General features: G+C 36.8%; 1 long non-coding RNA gene across 3 annotated transcripts in view; it reads left to right on the top strand.

The window, feature by feature from the left end:
* Positions 1–22,722, top strand: part of LOC144338469 (uncharacterized) — a 75,502-nt gene that overhangs the window by 41,285 nt on the left and 11,495 nt on the right. For 2 of the 3 annotated variants that reach the window (XR_013412665.1, XR_013412664.1), the window contains 3 exons: positions 824–999; positions 4,818–4,896; positions 7,292–7,579. This is a non-coding gene — a long non-coding RNA (uncharacterized LOC144338469). Of the gene's footprint in view, positions 1–823; positions 1,000–4,817; positions 4,897–7,291; positions 7,580–22,722 lie in introns of those variants that run through there. The other variant, XR_013412666.1, reaches the window with a different exon arrangement.

Here is a 22,722-nt window from a genome sequence, read left to right as displayed (position 1 = left end):
ATTTCCCAACTTGAGCCAGTTTACACGCCCAGCACCCGTTGAATGAAGGCAAGGCCAGGACCCCTTGAGGAAAGGCTCCACTACACAACCAACAAAATACGCTGTTAACCTTTCTCCCATCCTTCCACAAGGAGACCTCCAGCCTTTTACCAGAGTAACTGTGCTTTGGGGAAAGGGATCAGACATTTCAGGGACTACTGGACACTGGCTCTGAGCTGATGTTGATTCCAGGGGACCCATAACGTCATTGTGGTCCTCCAGTTAAAGTATAGGCTTATGGAGGTCAGGCAATTAATGGAGTTTTAGCTCAGGTCAGACTTACAGTGGGTCCAGTGAGTCCCCAGGCTCATCTGTGGTCATTTCTCCAGTGCCAGAATGGATAATTGGCATAGACATACTTAGCAGCTGGTAGAACCCCCACATTGGCTCCTTGACTGGTAAGATGAGGGTTATTATGGTGGGAAAGGCCAAATGGAAGCCATTAGAGCTGCCTCTACCTAGAAAAATGGTAAATCAAAAACTATATTTCATCCCTGGAGGGATTGTGGAAATTAGTGCCACCATCAAGGACTTGAAAGATGCGGGGGGTCTGATTTCCACCACGTCCCCGTTCAACTCTCCTATTTGGCCTATTGTGGAGGAAAAGTTAAATATTAAATTTGAACTCAATTGAACATGGACACAAACAATGGTCAACTTCTGGAACAGGTTGTGTGAGCTCCTTGAGGTGTTCGTTTGGCACTGTTTCAGAGAAATCTATATTAGTTATTGAAAAACAGCAGACAATAGCAAAAATAAAGTTAACCTTTTTGTGTTCCTTCAGCCCCGTCACGAAGGGCCCTTGTGACTGGGCCTCGTACCAAACAACTCGTTACAGAAAGAGCTATGGTCCTAGACTATGCCGAAGTTTCACGAGACCTCGTCTGTGCATGGGGAAGTGTCTGACTCTGGAGCCCAGGTTGTTGCTTCCCAGTCTGGTGGTGAATCCTCCATAGTCTGGTGAGTGCAGTGTCCGACTCTGGAGCCCAGGCTGTTGCTTCCCATATATATATATATATACACGTCTTTTCCCTTCTCTCCTGACCATTGCAATTTGCTTATTATATTAATTTGCCTATATTATTTTGCTTATTATATCATTTGCTTATTATATTATTTGCATATTATATCTGCATTGCTGTTTACGTGAGATACAGCTTGTTTACTCTTAAAGATACTGTGTGTGTGATTTTCTCCCCTCGTGCGTTTCCCGCACAGAACACCTGTGCAGAAGACAGATGAATCTTAGAGAATGACAGTGGATTATCGTAAGCTTAACCAAGTAGTGACTCCAATTACAGCTGCTGTACCAGATGCAGCAAGTGGCTTCGTTTCTTGAGCATATTAACACATCTCCTGGTACCTGGTATGCAGCCATTGATTGGCAAATGCCTTTTTCTCCATTCCTGTCCACAAAGCCCACTAGAAGCAATTTACCTTCAACTAGCAAGGCCAGCAATATACCTTTACTCTCTTACCTCAGGGGTGTATCAACTCTCTGACTTTGTGTCATAATCTTATTTGGAGAGAACTTGATTGCTTTTTGCTTCCACAAGATATCACACTGGTTCATTACATTATGACACTATGCTGATTGTATCCAGTGAGCAGGAAGTAGCAAACACACTGGACTTATTGGTGAGACATTTGCATGCCAAAGGATGGGAAATAAATCTGACTAAAATTAAGAGACATTCTACCTCAGTGAAATTTCTAGGGGTCCAGTGGTGTGGGGCCTGTCAAGATATTCTTTCTAAGGTGAAGAATAAATTACTACATTTCGTCCCTCCTACAATCAAGAAAAAGTCATAGTGCCTAGTGGGTCTATTTGGATTTTAGAGGCAACACATTCCTTATTTGGGTGTGTTACTCTGACCTATTTACTGAGTGACCCAAAATGCTGCCAGTTTTGAGTGTGGTCCAGAACAGGAGAAGGCTCTGCAACAGGTCCAGGCTGTTGTGCAAGCTGGTCTGCCACTTGGGCCATATGACCCAGCAGATCGAATGGTGCTTGAGATGTCAGTGGCAGACAGGGATGATGTTTGGATCCTTTGGCAGGCCCCAGTAAGTGAATCACAGCGGAGACCTCTGGGATTTTAAAGCAAGGTCCTGTCATCTTCTTCAGATAGCTACTCTCCTTTTGAGAGACAGCTCTTGGCCTGTTACTGGGATTTGGTGGAAACTGAATGTTTGACTATGGGCCATCAAGTCACCATGTGACCTGAACTGCCTGTCATGAACTGAGTGCTTTCTGGCCCATCTAGGTATAAAGTGCATCATGCGCAGCAGCATTCCATCATCAAATGAAAGTAGTATATATGTGATCGGGTTCGGGCAGGTCCTGAAGGCACAAATAAGTTACATGAGGAAGCGGCTCAAATGCCGATGGTCTCCACTCCTGTAACTGTGCCTTGTCTCCCCCAGACTGCACTGATGGCCTCATGGGGAGATCCCTATGATCAGTTGACAGAGGAAGACAAAAGACTAGGGCCTGATTCACATATGGTTCTGCAAGATATGCAGGCACTACCCTAAAGTGGACAACTGCAGCACTGCAGCCCCTTTCTAGGACATCCCTGAAGGACAGTGGTGAAGGGATATCTTCCCAGTGGGCAGAACTTCAAGCAGTGCACCTGGTTGTGCAGTTTGCATGGAAGGAGCAATGGCCAGATGTGTGATTATAGAATGATTAATGGGCTGTAGCCAATGGTTTGGCTGGATGGTCAGGGACTTGGAAGGAGAATGATTGGAAAATGGGTGGCAAAGAAATTTGAGGAAGAGGCATGTAAATGGACCACTCCGAATGGTCAAAAACGTTGAAGATATTTGTATCCCATGTGACTACTCACTAACGGGTGACCTCAGCAGAGGAGGATTTTAATAATAAAATGGATAGGATGACCTGTTCTGTGGATACCACTCAGTCTCTTTTCCCCAGCCACCCCTGCCATAGCCCAACGGGCTGATGAAAAAAGTGGCCATGATGTCAGGGATGGAGGTTACACATGGGCTCAGCAACATGCACTTCCACTCATCAAGGCTGACCTGGCTACAGCCACTGCTGAGTGCCCACTTTGCCAGCAGCAGAGACCAATACTGAAACTTCTGTATGGCACTACTCCTCAGAGTGATCAGCCAGCTACCTGATGGCACGAGGTTTCCATTGTGGAAAGGGCAGAGGTTTGTCCTCACTGGAATAGACACTCCAGGTATGGGTCTGCCTATCCTGCATGCAATGCTTCTGCCAAGACTACCATCTATGGACTCATGGAATGCCTTATCGATCATCATGGTACTCCACACAGCATTGCCTCTGACCAAGACACTCACTTTATGGCTAAAGAAGTGCAGCAGTGGGCTCCTGCTCATGAAATTCACTGGCCTTACCATGTTCCCCATAATGAGACTGGATTGGTGGAATGACCTTTTGAAGTCACAATTATAAATGCCAACTAGGTGACAATACTTTGCAGGGCTGGGGCAGAGTTCTCCAGAAAGCCATGTATGCTCTGAAATAGCATCCAATATATGGTGCTGTTTCTCCCATAGCCAGGATTCACGGGTCCAGGAATCAAGGGATGGAAGTGGAAGTGGCACGACTCACCATCATTCCTAGTGATCTACTAGCAAATTTTTTGCTTCCTATTCCTGTGACATTACTTTCTGCTGGCCTAGAGGTCTTAGTTCCAGAGGGAGGAAGGCTACCACTAGGAGACATAATGATTCCATTAAACTGGAAGCTAAGATTGCCACATGGACACTTTGGGCTCCTCCTGCTTTTAAGTCAACAGGCCCAGAAGGGAGTTAAAGTGTTGGCTGGGGTGACTGACCCAGATTATCAAGATGAAATCAGTCTACTATTCCACAACAGAGGTAAAAAAGAGTATGAATGGAATACAGGAGATTCAGTAGGGTGTTTTTTAGTATTACCATGCCCTGTGACTAAGGTCAATGGGAAAATACAACAGCCCAATCCAAGCACAAATACAAATGGCCCATACCCTTCAAGAATAAAGATTTGGGTCACTCCATCAGTGGGAAAAACAAAACAAAACAAAACAAAACCAAAAAAAAAACCACAAAAAAACATGACCCGCTGAGATGCTTGCTGAAGGAAAAGGGAATACAGAATGTGTGGTAGAAGAAGGTAGTCATCAATACCAGCTATGACCACGTGACCAGCTGCAGAAACGAGACTGTAGTTGTCATGAGTATTTTCTCCTTCTTTTGTTAAAAACATGTTTGTACATGTATGCACTTGTACTAAAAAAACTTCATTTTACTTCCTTTTTCTTTATCATATGACATAAGATTTATTGACTTCATATCAACATTTAAGTATTATTAACTTTACGTGATAGTAGTTGTGTTGGGGATTGGTGAGTTTCCAGTTATACAAAGGATAGTTTTATTATGTTAGGTGTAATTATGACCTCATTATTGTCTTTATTTGAGGGTCTCAGGAGATGTGTATGGGTTCAAGTTGACAAGGGGTGGACTTGTGATGATTATACTGAGTTTCAACTTGATTTAATTGAAGGATACAAAATAATGACCCTGGGTGTGTCTGTGAGAGTGTTACCAAAGGAGATTAAAATTTGAGTCAGTGGGTTGGGAAAGGCAAACCCACCCATAATCTTGGTGGGTACCATCTAATCAGCTGCCAGTGTGGCTAGAAGATAAAACAGGCACAAACATGTGAAAATACTAGCCTAGCCTCACAACCTACATTTTTCTCCCATGCTGGATGCTTCCTACCCTCAAACATCGGACTCCAGGTTCTTCAGTATTGGGACTCCGACTGGCTCTCCTTGCTTCTCAGCTTGCAGATGGCCTATTGTGGGAGCTTGTGATCATGTGAGTTAAGGCTTAATAAACTATATCTATATAAAACTCTGTGTGTGTGTGTATGTGTGTGTGTGTGTGTGTATGTGTATATATATATATATATATATATATATATATATATATATATATATATATAAAATTAGTTGTATCCCTCTAGAGAACCCTGAGTAACAAATGTGTTTCCAGCATTTTACAGACATAAGGCAAATCATATTTATCACTTTTTTCTGTTGTTACAACAAACTCAAACTGGCTTAAGTCATGTGTCATGATAATGTAAATTAAAATTTATAAATCCAAAGAGAATTTTTAGTAACATTGGTAATATTACTCAGTGTACTTACTTCTATTTTACAAATTTACAGGTAACATTGTATGCTTTTATTGTGTACAACATAGTTTTTAAGTAAATGTAAATTGTAGAATGATAAAATATATCCGATTAATGAATGATTTTATATTTTGACTATTGTGATAGTGCTAGAATAAACATGAGATGGCAGCTATTTACTTGACCCACTGATTTTAATTCATTTCAATATATACCTAGTAGTGGGATTGCTGGACAACATGGCAGTTTTATTTTTAATTATTTGAGAGACATTCATACTGTATGAGTCCTCTTTGCTCCGCATTCTCATTAGCACGTTTATATTGTCTATTTGATAATGATCCTTATAACTGGGATGAGGTGATACTGAACTGAGGTTTTTATTTGCATTTCTCAGATGATTAGTGATGTTGAACATTTTTTTTGACATACCTGTTCTTCATTTGTATGTCTTTTGTTGAAAAATGTCTATTCAGATTTTTTTAAATTTTTGCATCAAGTTATTTACTTGTTTGTTTTTTCCTATTGAATTATTTGAGTTCCTTGTATATTCTGGATATTATTACATTGTTGGATAAATTGTTTGCAAACATTTTTTCTTATTTGGTAGGTTGTCTCTTTACCCTTTTGATTGATTCTTTTGTTACACAGAAGCTTTTTATTTTGATATGGTTCCATTTGTCTATTTTTGCATTTGTTACCTGTGCTTTTGAGGTTTTATGAAAAAGAAATTGCCCATACAAAAGTCATAAAGCATTTCCCCTATGTTTTCTTCTGGAAGTTTCATAGTTTTAGATCTTACATTTAAGTCTTCAATACATTCTGAGTTACTTTTTGTAGATTCTGAAATATAATGGTTTAATTTTATTCTTCTCTATGTAGATATCTAGTTTTCTCAACACCATTTGTTGAAGAGACTGTCTTTTCCTCATAACATGTTCTTGATATCTTTGTCAAACATCGGTTGGTGTAAACTGTGTGGATTTATTTCTGTTCTCTCTATTCTTTTCCACTTGTCCATATGCCTTATTTTATGTCAATACAATGCTCTTTGCTTTGCTGTGTTTTTGCAGTACACTGTGAAGTCAGGTTGTAGTATAAGGATGTTAACTTTTTTGGTTGTTATTAAAATTGATTTGGCAATTTAAGGACTTTTGTGGTTTCATATTAATTTTAGAAGATTGTTATCTATTTCTGTGAAGAATGGTATTGGTGTTTAGATAGGGATTCATTAAATCTGTAAATCTTTTTAGGTAGTGTGAGCATTTTAACAATATTAGTTCTTCCAATGCATAAACATAAGATATAAATTTATTTGTGTATTTTTCAGTTTTTTTCATCAGTGTTGTAGAGTTTTAACTGCAGCAATATTTAACCTCCTTGGTTAAACTTATTCCTAGGCATTTTGCTTTATTGTATTTGTAAATTGGAATTATTTATTTATTTATTTTCAGATAGTTTGCTATAAGCATATAGAAATTCTACTAATTTTTGTATGTTGATTTTATAATCTGCAAATTTACTGAATTTATTTATTGGTCTAACAGCTCTTCAGTGAATTGTTTAGGATGTTTTATGTGTAAGGTCATATCATCAGCAAACAATGATAATTTAATTCTTCTTCGCAATTTGAATGCCTCTTTATGCTTGCCTAATTACTCTGCTTAGGACTTCTAGCATTATATTAAATACAAGTATTGAAAGTGGAAATCCTTGCCTTGTTCCTCTTCTTAGAGGAAAGGATTTCAACTTTTCCCCATTCAGTATGAAATTTACTGTCAATTTGTAGTATATGGCCTTCACATTATGTTCATGTACATTTCTTCTATACATAATATGTTGAGTAATTTTTTTATCATGAAGAAGGATGAATGTTGTCAAATGCTTTTTCTGCATCTATTGGCATGATCATATAATTTTTGTCCTTTATTATTTTAATATGATGTATCACATTTATTGATTCATGCATGTTGGACATCCTTGCATCCCTGGAAGGAATCTTACTTGATTATGGTGATGATCTTTTTATGTGTTGTGGAGTTTAGTTTGTTATTTTTTAATTTTTTATTTTAGGTTTAGAAGTACATGAACCGGTTTCCTATATAGGTAAGTTCATGTCATGGGTGTGTCCTATAAGGATTATTTTATTACCCCGGTACTAAGTCTAGTGCCCAGTGTTTATTTTTCCTAATTCTCTCCCTCCTCCTTCAAGTAAGCCCTAGTATCTGTTGTTCCCCTCTTTGGGTTCTTACATTCTCATTATTTACCTCTCACTTATAATTGGAATCACGTGGTATTTGGTTTTCTGTTTCTGGATTACTTTGCTAAAAATCATGGCCTCCAGCTCCATTCCTCTTCCTGCGAAGGAAATTATTTCATTGTTTTTATGGCTGCATAGTATTTCATGGTGTATATGTAACACATTTTCTTTATCTGGTCTACAAGAGATGGGCATTTAAGTTGCATCCGTGTCTTTACTATTGTGAATAGTACTGCAATGACAAGTAATAGTTCTGGTTTCAGCTTTTTGAGAAATTGCCATGCTGCTCTCTACAATGGCTGACTCCCACTAAGAGTGTATACACATTTCTGTTTCTCTGCAAACTCACTAGAATCTGTTTTTTTTCTTTTTTTCTTTTTGACTTTTTACTAATAGCCATTCTGATGAGATTGAGTGCGTTCAGGGTGGTATGGCCACTGACAGCACTAGATAGCTCATCAAGACAGAAAATCAACAAATAAGCAATGGATTTAAACTATACCTTAGAACAAAGAGACTTAACAGATATTTACAGAACATTACAGCCACCTACTACAGAATATACATTCCATTCAGCAGCACATGGAACATTCTCTAAGATAGACCATATTATGGGCCACAAAATAAGTCTCAATACATTTAAGAAAATTAAAATTAAAACTATATCAAGTACTCTTTCAGACACCAGTGGAATAAAACTGAAAATCAACTCCAAAAGGAACACTCAAAACCATGAAAATACATGAAAATTAAATAACCTGCTCCTGAATGATCATTGGGTTAATAATGAAATTAAGATGGAAATTAAAAAATTGTTAGAACTGAATGATAATAGTGACACAACCAATCAAAAGCTCTGGGATACAGCAAACATGGTATGAAGAGGAAAGTTCATAGCCTTAAATGCCTATATCAAAAATTCCGAAAGAGCACACATAGGCAATCTACAGTACCACTCAAGGAACTAGACAAACAGGAACAAATCAAATCAAAACCCAGCAGAAGGAAAGAAATAACAAAGATCAGAGCAGAACTAAATGAAATTGGAATGAACTAAATGAAATGAAATTCCAATTTCATTTAAAATATACAAAAAACAAAACCAAAAGCTGGTTCCTTGGAAAGATAAATGAAATTGATAGATCATTAGTGAGATTAACCAAGAAGAGAGAAGGCCCAAATAAGCTCAATTAGAAGTGAAAATGGAAATATTACAACTGATACCACAAAAATACAAAGATCCTTAAAAGCTACTATGGACACCTTTATGCACACAAACTAGAAAATATAGAAGATATGGATAAATCCTGGTAATATGCTACCCTCCTAGATTAAACCAGGAAGAAATAGAATCTCTGAACTGACCAATAACAAGCAGTAAGATTGAAATGGTAATAAAAACACACCAACAAAAAAGTCCAGGACCAGACAGATTCACAACTGAATTCTATCAGACATTCAAAGAAGAATTGGTAGCAATTCTATTGACACTATTCCAAAAGATAAAGAGGAAATTCTCCCTCAATCATTCTATGAAGCCAATATCACCCTAATACCAAAACCAGGAAATGACATAACAGAAAAAGAAAACTACAGATCAATATCCATGATGAACATAGATGCAAACATTCTCAACAAAATATAGCTAACCAAATCCAACAGCATATCAAAAAGATAATCCACCACGATCAAGTTGGTTTCATACCAGGGATGCAGGGATGATTTAACATACAGTAGTTAATAAATGTGATAAACCATATAAACATAATTACACAGAAAAATCATATGATCATCTCAATAGATGAAGAAAAAACATTTGACAAAATTCAGCATCCGTTTATAATTAAAACGCTCAGCAAAATCAGCATTGAAAGGACATACTTGAAGGTAATATAACCCATCTATGACAAACCCACAGCCGACATTATGCTGAACAAAGAAAAGTTGAAAGCATTCCCCCTGAGAATTGGATCAAGACAAGGATACCCACTTTTACCACTTCTATTCAACAGAGTACTGGAAATTCTAGCCAGAGCAGTCAGACAAGAGAAAGAAATAAAGGGCATCCAAATCAGTAAAGAGGACGTCAACCTGTCACTGTTCGCTGATGATATTATCATATACCTAGAAAATCCTAAAGACTCATCCAAAAAGCTCCAAGAACTGATAAATGAATTTATCCAAGTTTCTGGATACAAAATTAATGTATACAAATCAGTAGCACTGCTATACAGCAACAGCTACCAAAGTGAGAATCAAATCAAGAACTCAATCTATTTTACAATAGCTGCAAAAAAATAAAGAAAAGAAAATACTTAGAAATATACCTAACCCAGAAGGTGAAAGACCTCTACAAGGAAAACTATACAACACTGCTGAAAGAAATCATAGAGAACACAAACAAATGAAAACACGTCCCATGTTCATGGATGGGAAGAATTAATATTATGAAAATAACCATACTTCCAAAAGCAGTCTACAAATTCCATTAAACTCCCACCAAAATATGACCATCATTCTTCACGGAACTAGAAAACTCAATCCTAAAATTCATATGGAACCAAAAAAGAGCCTGCACAGCCAAAGCAAGACAAAGAAAAAAATCTGGAGGCATCACATTACGATTCAAATTATAGTACAAGTCTGTAGTCACCAAAACAGCATGGTACTGGTAGAAAAATAGGCAGATGCACCAATGGAACAAAATAGAAAACCCAGAAATATAGCCAAATATATACAACCAACAGATCTTTGACAAAGCAAACAAAAACATAAAGTGAGACAGGACACCCTATTTGACAAATGGTGCTGGTGTAATTGGCAAGTCTCATGTAGAAAAATAAAACTGGATCCTCCTGTCACCTTATAAAAAAATCAACTCAAGATGGATTGAAGACTTAAAAGTAAGACCTAAAACCATAAAAATTCTAGAAGATAACATTGAAAAAACCCTTCTAGACATTAGGTTAGACAAAGACTTCATGACCAAGGACAACAAAGCAAATGCAACACAAACAAACATAAATAGATGGGATTTAATTAAACTTAAAAGCTTTGGCACAGCTAAAGAAATAATCAACAAAGTAAACAGACAACCCTTAGAGTGGAGGAAATCTTTGCAAACTATGCATCTGACAAAGGACGAACATCCAGAATCTATAAGGAGCTCAAACAAATCAGCAAGAAAAAAAAAATTCATCAAAAAGTGTGCTAAGGACATAAATAGACAATTATCAAAAGAAGATATACAAATGGCCAACAAACATATTCAAAAAATGCTCAACATCACTGATTATCAGGGAAATGCAAATCAAAACCACAATGCCATACCACCTAATTCCTTCAAGAATGGGCATAAAAAAAATTAAATGTTGACATGGATGTAGTGAAAAGGGAACACTTTTACACTGCTGGTGGGAATGTAAACTAGTAAAACCACTGTGGAAAACAGTGTGAAGACTCCTTAAAAAATTATAAGTAGAGATACAATTTGATCCAGCAATCCCACTCCTGGGTATCTATCCAGAGGAAAAGAAGTCACTTTTCAAAAAAGATACTTTCACATGCATGTTTATTGCAGCACATTTCTAAATTGTAAAAATATAGAACCAATCCAAATGCCCATCAATCAATGAATAAATAAAGAAAATGTGTATATGTATTTATATAAAATATAATATACACACACACACACACATACACATACACACCATGGAATACTACTCAGCCATAAAAAGAATGAAAAAATGGCATTAGCAGCAACTTGGAGACCATTATTCTCAGTGAAGTAGCTCAGGAACGGAGAACCAAACATTGATCTCATTCATAAGTGGAAACTAAGCTTTGAGGACACAAAGTCATAAGAATGATACAATGGTCTTTGGGGACTCAGGGAAAAAGGTGAGAAGGCTAAAAGAGTACACACTGGGCACAATGTTCACTACTTGGTTGATGGGTGCACCAAAATCTCAGAAATCACCAGTAAATAACTTATTCTTGTATCCAAACACCACCTGTTTCCCAAAAACGATTGAGATTAAAAGTAAATAAGTAAAATTTCATTAACTGGCCTTTTAGTGGTTAAAAAAAAATAGCCATTCTGACTAGTATGAGATGGCATATCACTGTGGTTTTGATTTGTGTTTTTCTAATGATTAGTGATATTGAGCTTTTTTTTTCACATGCTTGTTGGTCACATGTATGTCCTTTTTGAAACTGTCTTTTGATCACTTTTTAATGGGGTTCTGTGTTTTTTTCTTGTAAACGTGTTTGTTTACATACATGTTTGCAAATGTTTTATGCATAGTTTGCAAAAGTTTGCATAGTTTGCAAATGCTTTATCAGATTCTGTAGGTTGTCTGTTTACTCTGCTGATACTCTTCTCCGAAGAAGCCCTTTACTTAAAATAGATCCCATTTTTCTACTTTTGCCGCAATTGGTGTCTTAGTCATGAAATATGTACTAGCGCCTATGTCCAGAATAGCATTGCCTAGGTTGTATTCCAAAGTTTTTATACTTTTGGATTTTACATGTAAGTCTTTTATCCATCTTGAGTTTAATTTTGTATATGGTATAAGGAAGGGGCCAAATTTCAATTTTCTGCATATGGCTAACCAGTCATCCCAGCACCATTTATTGAATAGAGTCATTTCCCCATTGCTTTTTTTTGTCATCTTTGTCAAAGATCAGGTGGTTGCAGGTGTGGTCTTATTTCTCGGCTCTCTGTTCTGTTTCATTGGTCTATGTGTCTGTTTCTGTACCAGTACCATGCTGTTTTGGCTAGTGTAGCGCCATAGTATAATTTGAAGTTAGGTAATGTGATACCTCCAGCTTTGTTCTATTTGCTTAAGATTGCCTTGGCTACTTGAGCTTTTTTGGTTCCATATGAATTTTAAAATAGTTTTTTTTTCTAGTTCTGTGAAGAATGTCATTTGTAGTTTGATAGGAATAGCATTGAATCTGTAAATAGCATTGGGCAGTTAGGCAATTTTAATATTGATTTTTCCTGTCCATGAGCATGAAATATTTTTCCATTTGCTTGTGTCACTCTTATTTCTTTGTAGAAGACAGAAAAAAGAGTGAAGCTAGCATATCTGGTGAAAGAAATATCTAAGTAGCAAAGCATTCAGTCTGCTGTATGGCTACTTTTAACTGCTTATATAAAATAAGAGAGGAAGGAGATAATATAAAAACAGAATTTATAATTTTAAAAGAAAGCATAGTAGAAAGAATTAGAAAATTTGCAGCCTAGTCATATGGTGGAGAATGAAAGAGCATTTTTAGTAGAGGAAACCAAGAGTGTAACCAAGTGACCTATTGATAAGATTAATGTGGATAGAATAAAGCCAGGGGCTATTCATCAGAATAGTGGCCGAAAACCCTAAGGTATTTCAGAGATATGTGATGTGGCCCCTCCCATCACAGGCCCAGAGCTCTAGGAGGGCAGAATTTATTTAGGGGATGGGTCCCTGCTTTTAGTTGCCTCAGGTGTCTGCTCCCAGCATTTCAGAAGTGCAGCAGTGTTCAGCCACCCCAGCTATGGCTCAAATGGCCTCAGGTGGTGTGGCCTGCTACTCTGGAAGGTGCAAGTCATAAACTTTGGCAGCATCTATGTGGAGCTAATACTGAAGATATGCAGAATGCAAAAACTGTCGGGGGATGAATTTCTTCATTTCGATTTCAAAGGATGTCACAGACAGCCTGAGGAGCAAGGAAGAGATGTCACAAAAGCAAAGACACCACAGAGAGCCTTCACCAAGTCAGTGCCTAGGGCATCTATGGGAGCAAGGCCATTGCAGAGAGTCCGCACGAGGATAATGCCTAATAGAGCCTTGGGAGCAGCACCACCACAAAGACCCCAGAATTACGGAGCTATTAATGTACAAAGCCAACTCAGGAGAGCTTAATTGTGGGGTGAGTCCTGCAACGTGGTTTGTGTGGGGCTTCCTTAAGGCCTTGAGGTCACAACACCCACACCAGTGTGCACAGGATGTATGTGTGAGGTCAAAGGAGATTATTCTTTGGCTTTAAGACTGAATATGTTTTTTTCCTTTTGGGGTTTGGACTTACTTGAGACTTGTAACTATTTTCACTTTGCCCATTTTCCTTTTTGGAATAGGAATATGTCATATGTCTGTCCCACCATTTTATATTTGAAATAGATAACTTGTTTAATTTCACAGGCTAACAATTGGAAGAAATTTGCCTCAAGATGAATTGTGAATTGAGTCTCACTCATACCTGATTCAGATGAGACTCTGAACTTAGGATTTTTGAGTTGGTGCTAGAAAGAGTTAAGACTTTGGGGCTATTGATACAGAATGAGTGTATTTTGCATGTGAGAAGGACATAAATATTGAGGGATGGGATAGAACGCAATGGCTTAAATGTGTCACAAATATCCTGTGATGGAAACTTGACCCTCACATCCATATATTGATTGGAGGTAGATCCTTTGGGAAGTAATTAGTATTAAATACAGTTGTCAGGGTGAGGCCTTCATGATGGAACTGGTGCCTTTGTGAAAACAGAAAGAGAAACTGAACTGATATAGACATTCTTGCTCTCTTTCCATGTGATGCCCTTCACCATATCACAACACAGCTGGAAGACTCTCACCAGATATCAGCACCATGGCTCTTGGAGTTCCCAGCCTCTAGAACCATAAGCTAAATGAACTTATTTTCTTTGTAAATTACCAAGTCATAGGTATTCAGTTATAGCATAGAAAATTTACTGACAACCATTTAATATAATACTTCATGTGTTGTTTATTAATGTCTTTTATCAAGTAGAGAGACTTTCCTGATATTCTAAGCTTGCTAAGGGATTTTATAATGAATGGACACTGTATTTTGTCTTATGTCTTCTCTGCATCTATTAAGATGCTCTTTAATATTTTTGCTGTGTAGTATTAAGGTGTTGTGTTTTATTAATTAAATTTGAGGCAATTAATGCAACCATTCATATATACTCTTACATTTAATTCCCTCTATATACTGATGTGTTATTTTCTTTAAACACTGTTGTATTTTGTTAAAGATTGCTGCATCTCTATTAATGAAGGATATTGACGTGTAGTTCTTCTTCTTTGACATGCCTTATTCTGGCTTTGGTGTCAGGATGATATTGGCCTCATAAAAAGAGTTAGGAAATATTCTGTACTCATGTATTTCTGAAAAAAGTTTGTTGAGTAATGGAATTGTTTCTTTACATATTTCATAAAAGCTACCAGTGAAAACATACAGTCTCTGACTTTTCTTTGGGCTGAGATTTTTAATATCTAAGAAAATGTCTGTTTTATCTCTGTTATTATTTTATGTTAATTCCTGAGTCCTTTGGGGTACAGTAGTAATTTTGTAGAAGTTAGCCTATTTTATCAAAGTTGTTTAGTTTATTGGCATAAAGTTGCCCATAGTATTTATTCCCTTACACTTTTAATTTCTGAAGGGCCCATGGTAATATCTCCTTTGATTTCTAACTTTCATAATTTCTTTATTTTTCTTCTTAGTCTAGCTAATGTATTGTCAAATTTGTAGATATTTTCAAAGAGCCTACTTTAAGTTTGATCAGTTTCAATGTTTCTATGATCTCTATTTAATAATTTTTTGGAGTAATTTATGTAATTTTCTTTTTTTGCTTGCTTTTTGTTGGTTTCCTCTATTTTCCATAATTTTTATGTTAATGCTTAGATTTTTTTATCTCATTTAAAAAATAAGTTTAACTTTTATGTAGGATACAGGGGCTACATATAAAGTTTTGTGACATAAGTGTATTGTACCCAGGTAGTGAGCATAGTACACAATAGGTAGTTTTTCAACCCACATCCCCTTTCCTCTATCCCACTTCTAGTAGTCTACAATGTCTATTTTTCTCATGTTTATGTACATGCGTGCTTTATCTGTAACTTTCACTTATAAATGAGAACATGTAGTGTTTAGTTTTCTGCACCTGTGTTAGTTTGCTTATGGCTTCTACCTCCATCTGTGTTGCTGCAAATGACATGATTTCATTTGTTGTTACTGATGCATAATATTCCATGGTGCATGTGTACCACATTTGCTTTATTCAACTGAACACTGATGGACACCTAGGTTCATCCCATGTCTCTGCTATTGTGGATAGTGTAGCAATCAAGGTACAAGTACATGTGTCCTTTTGGTGTAATGATTTATTTTTCTTTGGGTATATACTTAGTAATGGAATTTCTGGATCAAATGATAATTCTGTTTTAATTTTCTTGAGAAATCTCCAAACTGCTATCCAAAGTGTCTGAACTAATTTACATTGTCACCAACAGTGTAAAAGCATTTCATTTCATATCCAGCTTCGTGAACATCTTGTTGCTTTTTGACTTTTTCTAATGGCCATTTGACTGGTGTGAGACGGTGTCTCATTTTGGTTTTTATTTGCATTTCTCTGATGATTAGTGATATTGAGAATTTTTTGATAAGTTTTTAGCTGCTTGTATGTCTTCTTTTGAGAAGTGTCTGTTCATGTCAACTTCAATTTTTAATGGAGTTGTTTGTCTTTTCTTGTTGATCTGTTATCTGTAGATTCTGGGCAATAGGCCTTTGTAGGAATGCATAGTTTGTGAATATTTCCTTTCATTCTCTATGTTGTCTATTTACTCTGGATAGTTTCTTTTGCTGTGTAGAAGCCCTATAATTTAATTAGTTCTCACTTGTCTGTTTTCTGTTTTTGATGCAATTGCTTTTGGGGGCTTGGGCAAAATTTTTTTGTCAAAGCCTATTTTGTTTTTTAATTTTAAATTTCATTTTAAATATGTGGGTACAGGTGCAGGTTGTTACATGGGTATATTGTGTAATATCATCTATTTTTAGTAAGTTTTATAGAATCTGCAAATTTTTCTTGTTTTTTTTCATCAACTTTTAAGTTACAGGGTACATGTGCCATGGTGGTCTGCTGCACAGATCAACTCATCACCTAGGTATTAATCCCAGCACCCACTAGCTATTCTTCCTGATGCAATTCATCCCCCCAACACCCAACAGGCCCCAGTGTGTGTTGTTCCCCCTGTGTGTTCATGTGTTCTCATCATTCAGTTCCCACTTATAAGTGAGAACATGTGGTGTCTGGTTTTCTGTTCCTGGATTAGTTTGCTGAGGATAAAACTTCTAGCTCCATCCATGTCCCTGCAAAGGACATGATTTCATTACTTTTTATGGCTATATAGTATTCCATAGTGTATATGTACATCATGTTCTTTAGCCAGTCTCTCGTTGATGGACATTTGGGTTGAGTCTATGTCTTTGCTATTGGGAATAGTGCTGAAATGAACATACATGCATGTATCTTCATAATAGAATGATTTATATTCCTTTAGGTATATACTCAGTAATGGATTGCTGGGTCAAATGGTATTTCTGCTTCTAGATCTATCTTCCATAATGGTTGAAAAAATTCATACTGTCACCAACAGTGTAAAAGTATTACTTTTTCTCTGCAGCCTCGCCAGCATCTGTGGTTTCTTGACTTTTTGATAACTACCATTCTGACTGGCAGGAGGTAGTATCTCATTGTGGTTTTGATTGGCATTTCTCTAATGATCAGTGATGCTGAGCTTTTTTTCACATTTGTTGGCCACATGAACATCTTCTTTTTTTTTTTTTTTTTTGAGATGGAGTCTCGCTTTGTCACCCAGGCTGGAGTGCAGTGGCGCGATCTCAGCTCACTGCAAGCTCCGCCTCCTGGGTTCATGCCGTTCTCCTGCCTCAGCCTTCAGAGTAGCTGGGACTACAGGCACCCGCCACCACGCCTGGCTAATTTTTTGTATTTTTAGTAGAGACGAGGTTTCACGGTGTTAGTCAGGATGATCTCATTCTCCTGACCTCGTGATCCTCTCGCCTCGGCCTCCCAAAGTGCTGGGATCACAGGCGTGAGCCACCATGCCCGGCCGAATATCTTTTGAGAAGCATCTGCTCATATCCTTAGCCCACTGTTTAATGGGATTGTCTTTTTCTTGTAAATTTGTTTAAGCTCCTCTTAGACTCTGGATATTAGACCTTTGTCAGATGCATAGATTGTAAAAATTTTCTATCATTCTGTAGGTTGTCTGTTCACGCTGATAGTTTCTTTTGTTGTGCAGAAGCACTTTAGTTTATTTAGATTCCATTTGTCAAATTTTTCTTTTGTTGCAATTGCTTTTGGTGTTTTTGTCATGAATCTTGAATGGTATTGCCTAGATTTTTTTCTAGAGTGTTTATTGTTTTTGGTTTTACATTTAAGTCTTTAATCTATCTTGAGTTAATTTTTGTATGTGGTGTAATAAAGGGGTCCAGTTTCAATTTTCTGCCAATGGCTAGCTAGTTCTTCAGCACAATTTATTAAATAGAGAATCCTTTCCTCATTGGTTGTTTTTGTCAAGTTTGTACAAGATCAGATGGTTGCAGGTGTGCAGTCTTATTTCTGAGTTCTCTGTTTCGTTCCATTGGTCTATGTGTCTGTTCTTGTACCAGTACCATGCTGTTTTGGTTACTGTAGCCTTGTAGTATAGTTTGAAGTCAGGTAGTGTGATACCTTCAGCTTTGTTCTTTTTTAAAGCCAATGTTAAGAAGAGTATTTCCTAGGTTGTTTTCTAGCAATTTTGTAGTTTGAGGTCTTACATTTAAATTTTTGAACCATTTTGAATTAATTTTTTGTATATGATACAAAGTAGGACCCAACTTCTATCTCCTGCCTGTGGCTTTTATTTCTGAGGTTTCTATTGCCTTCCATTGGTCTATGTGTCTGATTTTGTACTAATACCATGCTGTTTGGGTTATAATAGCTTTGCAGTGTAGTTTGAAGTTGGGTAGTGTGATTCCTCCAACTTTGTTCTTTTTGCTTAGGATGGCTTTAGCTGTTCAAACACTTTTTCGGTTCCTTATAACTTTTAGAATCTTTTTTTTTTTTTTTTCTATTTCTATAAAGAATGATGTTGATAGTTGGATAGGAATATCACAGAATCTGTAAATTTCTTTGGTCAGTCTTGCCATTTTAGTAATATTGATTCTTCCAATCCATTGGCATGGAATTTTTTAAGTGTATTTGTGTCATCTCTGATTTGTTTCAGCAGTGTTTTGTAGTTCTCTTTGTAGAGATCTTTCACCTTCTTGGTTAGCTATATACCTAAGTATTTAATTATTATTTGTAGCTAGTGTAAATAAAATGGTATTTTTGATTTAGCTCTCAGCCTAGACATTACTGGTGTATAGAAATGCTACTGATTTTTCTACACTGATTTTTTAAATTGCAAAACCTCACTAAAATCACTTATTGGTTCTACTAGCCTTTTGATGGAGCCTTTGGGGCTTTTTAAGATACAGAATTATATTGTCAAGCAAGGGAGATACTTTGACTTCTTTTACTATTTGGATGTCTTTTTTCCCCTCTTGGCTAATTGCTCTGGCTAGGACTTTCAGTACAGTGTCGAATAGAAATTGGGAGAGGGGACATCCATGTCTTGTTTCAGTTTTCAAGGGAAATGAATGGTTCCAGCATTTGACTATTAAGTATGATTTTGGCTGTGGGTTTTTCATAGGTGACTTTTATTATTTTGAGGTATTTCCTTTCAATGCCTAGTCTGCTGAGGCTTTTTATTATTAGGTGAAGTTAGTTTTTATCAAAAGCTTCTTCTGCATCTTCTGAGATAATCATTCGGTTTTTGTTTAAATTCCATTTATGTAGTGAACTGAATTTATTGGTTTGCATGTGTTGAACCAGCCTTCCATCCCAAAATAAAGCCTACTTGATTATGGTGAATTAACTTTTTAATGTGCCCCTAAATTCAGTTTGTCACTCTTTTTTTTTTTTTTTTTTGGAGAATTTTCATGTGTATATTTATCAGTGACGTTAACCTGAAGTTTGCTTTTTCCACTGTTTTTCCATGATCTTGATATTAAGTTGATGCTGGTTTCATAGAATGAGTTAAGGAGGAGTCCCTCCTCCTCAAGATTTTGGAATAGTTTCAGTACAACTGGCATCAGTACTTCTCTAAGAATTCAGCAGTGATTCCTTCTGGTCCAGGGTTTTATTTGGTTGGTAGTTTTTTTTGTTCCTGATTCTATTTCAGAGCTCTATATTGGTCTGTTAAGGGTTTCTACCAATTCCTGATTCAATATTGGAAAATTGTGTGCTGTCAGAAATTTGTGCGTTTCTTCCACATTGCTTAATTTGTGTGCATAGAGTTATTCATAATATTCTCTGAAGATCTTTTGTACTTTTCTGTGACTAGTTGTAATGCCATCTTTGTCATTTCCAATTGTACCTATGTGGATCTTTTCTTTTTTCTCTGTTAATCTATCCAGTGGTATATCATCTTGTTTTCCTTTTTATAAGAACCAACTCTTGATTTCTTTGATTTTTATGTTTATTTTTGCATCTCAATTGCATTCAGTTCTCTAATTTTGGTTATTTTCTACTTTTACCTTTTGGTTTTTAAAAATTCGTATAGGTTCAAAGTTAGACTTTTAATTCGGGATATTTCTAACTTCTTGATGAATGTGCTTAGCACTATAAATATTCCTCTTAATGCTGCTTTAGCTGCATATCAGAGATTTTGGTAAATTGTTTCCCTATTTTCATTAATTTCAAAGAATTTAATTTCTGCCTTAATTTTGATGTTTACCCAGCAATTATTTAGAAGTTGCTTAATTCCTATGCTAGTGTTGTTTTGAGAGACCTTCTGGATACTGATTTCTATTTTTTTTTTTAATTGTACTTTAAGTTCTAGGGTACATGTGCACAACATGTAGGTTTGTTACATATGTATACATGTGCCATGTTGGTGTGCTGCACCCATTAACTCGTCATTTACATTAGGTATATCTCCTAATGCTATTCCTCCCCCCTCCCCCCTCCCCACAATAGGACCCGGTGTGTGATGTTCCCCTTCCTGTGTCCAAGTGATCTCACTGTTCAATTCCCACCTATGACTGAGAACATGTGGTATTTGGTTTTCTGTTCTTGCGATAGTTTGCTGAGAATGATACTTTCCAGCTGCATCCATGTCCCTACAAAGGACATGAACTCATCCTTTTTTATGGCTGCATAGTATTCCATGGTGTATATGTGCCACATTTTCTTAATCCAGTCTGTCACTGAAGGACATTGGGGTTGATTCCAAGTCTTTGCTATTGTGAATAGTGCCACAATAAGCATACATGTGCATGAGTCTTTATAGCACCATGACTTATAATCCTTTGGGTATATCCCCAGTAATGGGATGGCTGGGTCAAATGGTATTTATAGTTCTAGATCCTTGAGGAATCGCCACACTGTTTTCCACAATGGTTGAACTAGTTTACAGTCCCACCAACAGTGTAAAAGTGTTCCTATTTCTCCACATCCTCTCCAGCACCTGTTGTTTCCTGACTTTTTAATGATTGCCATTCTAACTGGTGTGAGATGGTATCTCCTTGTGGTTTTGATTTGCATTTCTCTGATGGTCAGTGATGATGGGCATTTTTTTCCTGTGACTCTTGGCTGCATAAATGTCTTCTTTTGAGAAAGGTCTGTTCATATCCTTTGCCCACTTTTTGATGGGGTTGTTTGATTTTTTCTTGTAAATTTGTTTGAGTTCTTTGTAGGTTCTGGATATTAGCCCTTTGTCAAATGAGTAAATTGCAAAAATTTTCTCCCATTCTGTAGGTTGCCTGTTCACTCTGATGGTAGTTTCTTTTGCTGTGCAGAAGCTCTTTAGTTTAATTAGAACCCATTTGTCAATTTTGGCTTTTGTTGCTGTTGCTTTTGGTGTTTTCAACATGAAGTCCTTACCCATGCCTATGTCCTGAATGGTATTTCCTAGGTTTTCTTGTAGGGTTTTTATGGTTTTAGGTCTAACATTGAAGTCTCTAATCCATGTTGAATTAATTTTCATGTAAGGAGTAAGGAAAGGATCCAGTTTCTGCTTTCTACTTATGACTAGCCAATTTTCCCAGCACCATATATTAAATAGGGAATCCTTTCCCCGTTTCTTGTTTTTGTCAGGTTTGTCAAAGATCAGATGGCTGTAGATGTGTGGTATTATTTCTGAGGACTCTGTTCTGTTCCATTGATGTATATCTCTGTTTTGGTACCAGTACCATGCTGTTTAGGTTACTATAGCCTTGTAGTATAGTTTGAAGTCAGGTAGCGTGATGCCTCCAGCTATGTTCTTTTGGCTTAGGATTGTCTTGGCAATGTGGGATCTTTTTTGTTCCATATGAACTTTAAAGCAGTTTTTTCCAATTCTGTGAAGAAACTCATTGGTAGCTTAATGGGGATGGCATTGAATCTGTAAATTACCTTGGGCAGTATGGCCATTTTCACAATATTGATTCTTCCTATCCACGAGCATGGAATGTTCTTCCATTTGTTTGTGTCCTCTTTTATTTCACTGAGCAGTGGTTTGTAGTTCTCCTTGAAGAGATCCTTTACATCCCTTTTAAGTTGGATTCCTAGGTATTTTATTCTCTTTAAAGCTATTGTGAATGGAAGTTTATTCATGATTTGACTCTCTGTTTGTCTGTTACTGATGTGTAAGAATGCTTGTGATTTTTGCACATTGATTTTGTATCCTGAGACTCTGCTGAAGTTGCTTATCAGCTTAAGGAGATTTTGTGCTGAGACAATGATGTTTTCTAAATATATAATCATGTCATCTGCAAACAAGGACAATTTGACTTCTTCTTTTCCTAACTGAATACCCTTGATTTCTTTCTCTTGCCTAATTGCCCTAGCCAGAACTTCCAACACTATGTTGAATAGGAGTGGTGAGAGAGGACATCCCTGTCTTTTGCCTGTTTTCAAAGGGAATGCTTCCAGTTTTTGCCCATTCAGTATGATATTGGCTGTGGGTTTGTCATAAACATCGCTTATTATTTTGAGATACGTTCCATCAATACCGAATTTATTGAGAGTTTTTAGCATGAAGGGCTGTTGAATTTTGTCAATGGCCTTTTCTGCATCTATTGAGATAATCATGAGGCTTTTGTCTTTGGTTCTGTTTATATGCTGGATTACGTTTACTGATTTGCATATGTTGAACCAACCTTGCATCCCAGGGATGAAGCCCACTTGATCATGATGGATAAGCTTTTTGATGTGCTGCTGGATTCGGTTTGCCAGTAGTTTATTGAGGATTTTTTCATCAATTTTCATCAGGGATATTGGTCTAAAATTCTTTTTTTTGTTGTTGTGTCTCTGCCTGGCTTTTGGTATCATAAAATGAGTTAGGGAGGATTCCCTCTTTTTCTATTGATTG

Source organism: Macaca mulatta, chromosome X (assembly GCF_049350105.2).
Source record: "Macaca mulatta isolate MMU2019108-1 chromosome X, T2T-MMU8v2.0, whole genome shotgun sequence".
Classification (NCBI taxonomy): Eukaryota; Metazoa; Chordata; class Mammalia; order Primates; family Cercopithecidae; genus Macaca; species Macaca mulatta.
Note: the sequence above shows the minus strand (reverse complement) of the source record. Positions and strands in the feature narration are given on the sequence as shown.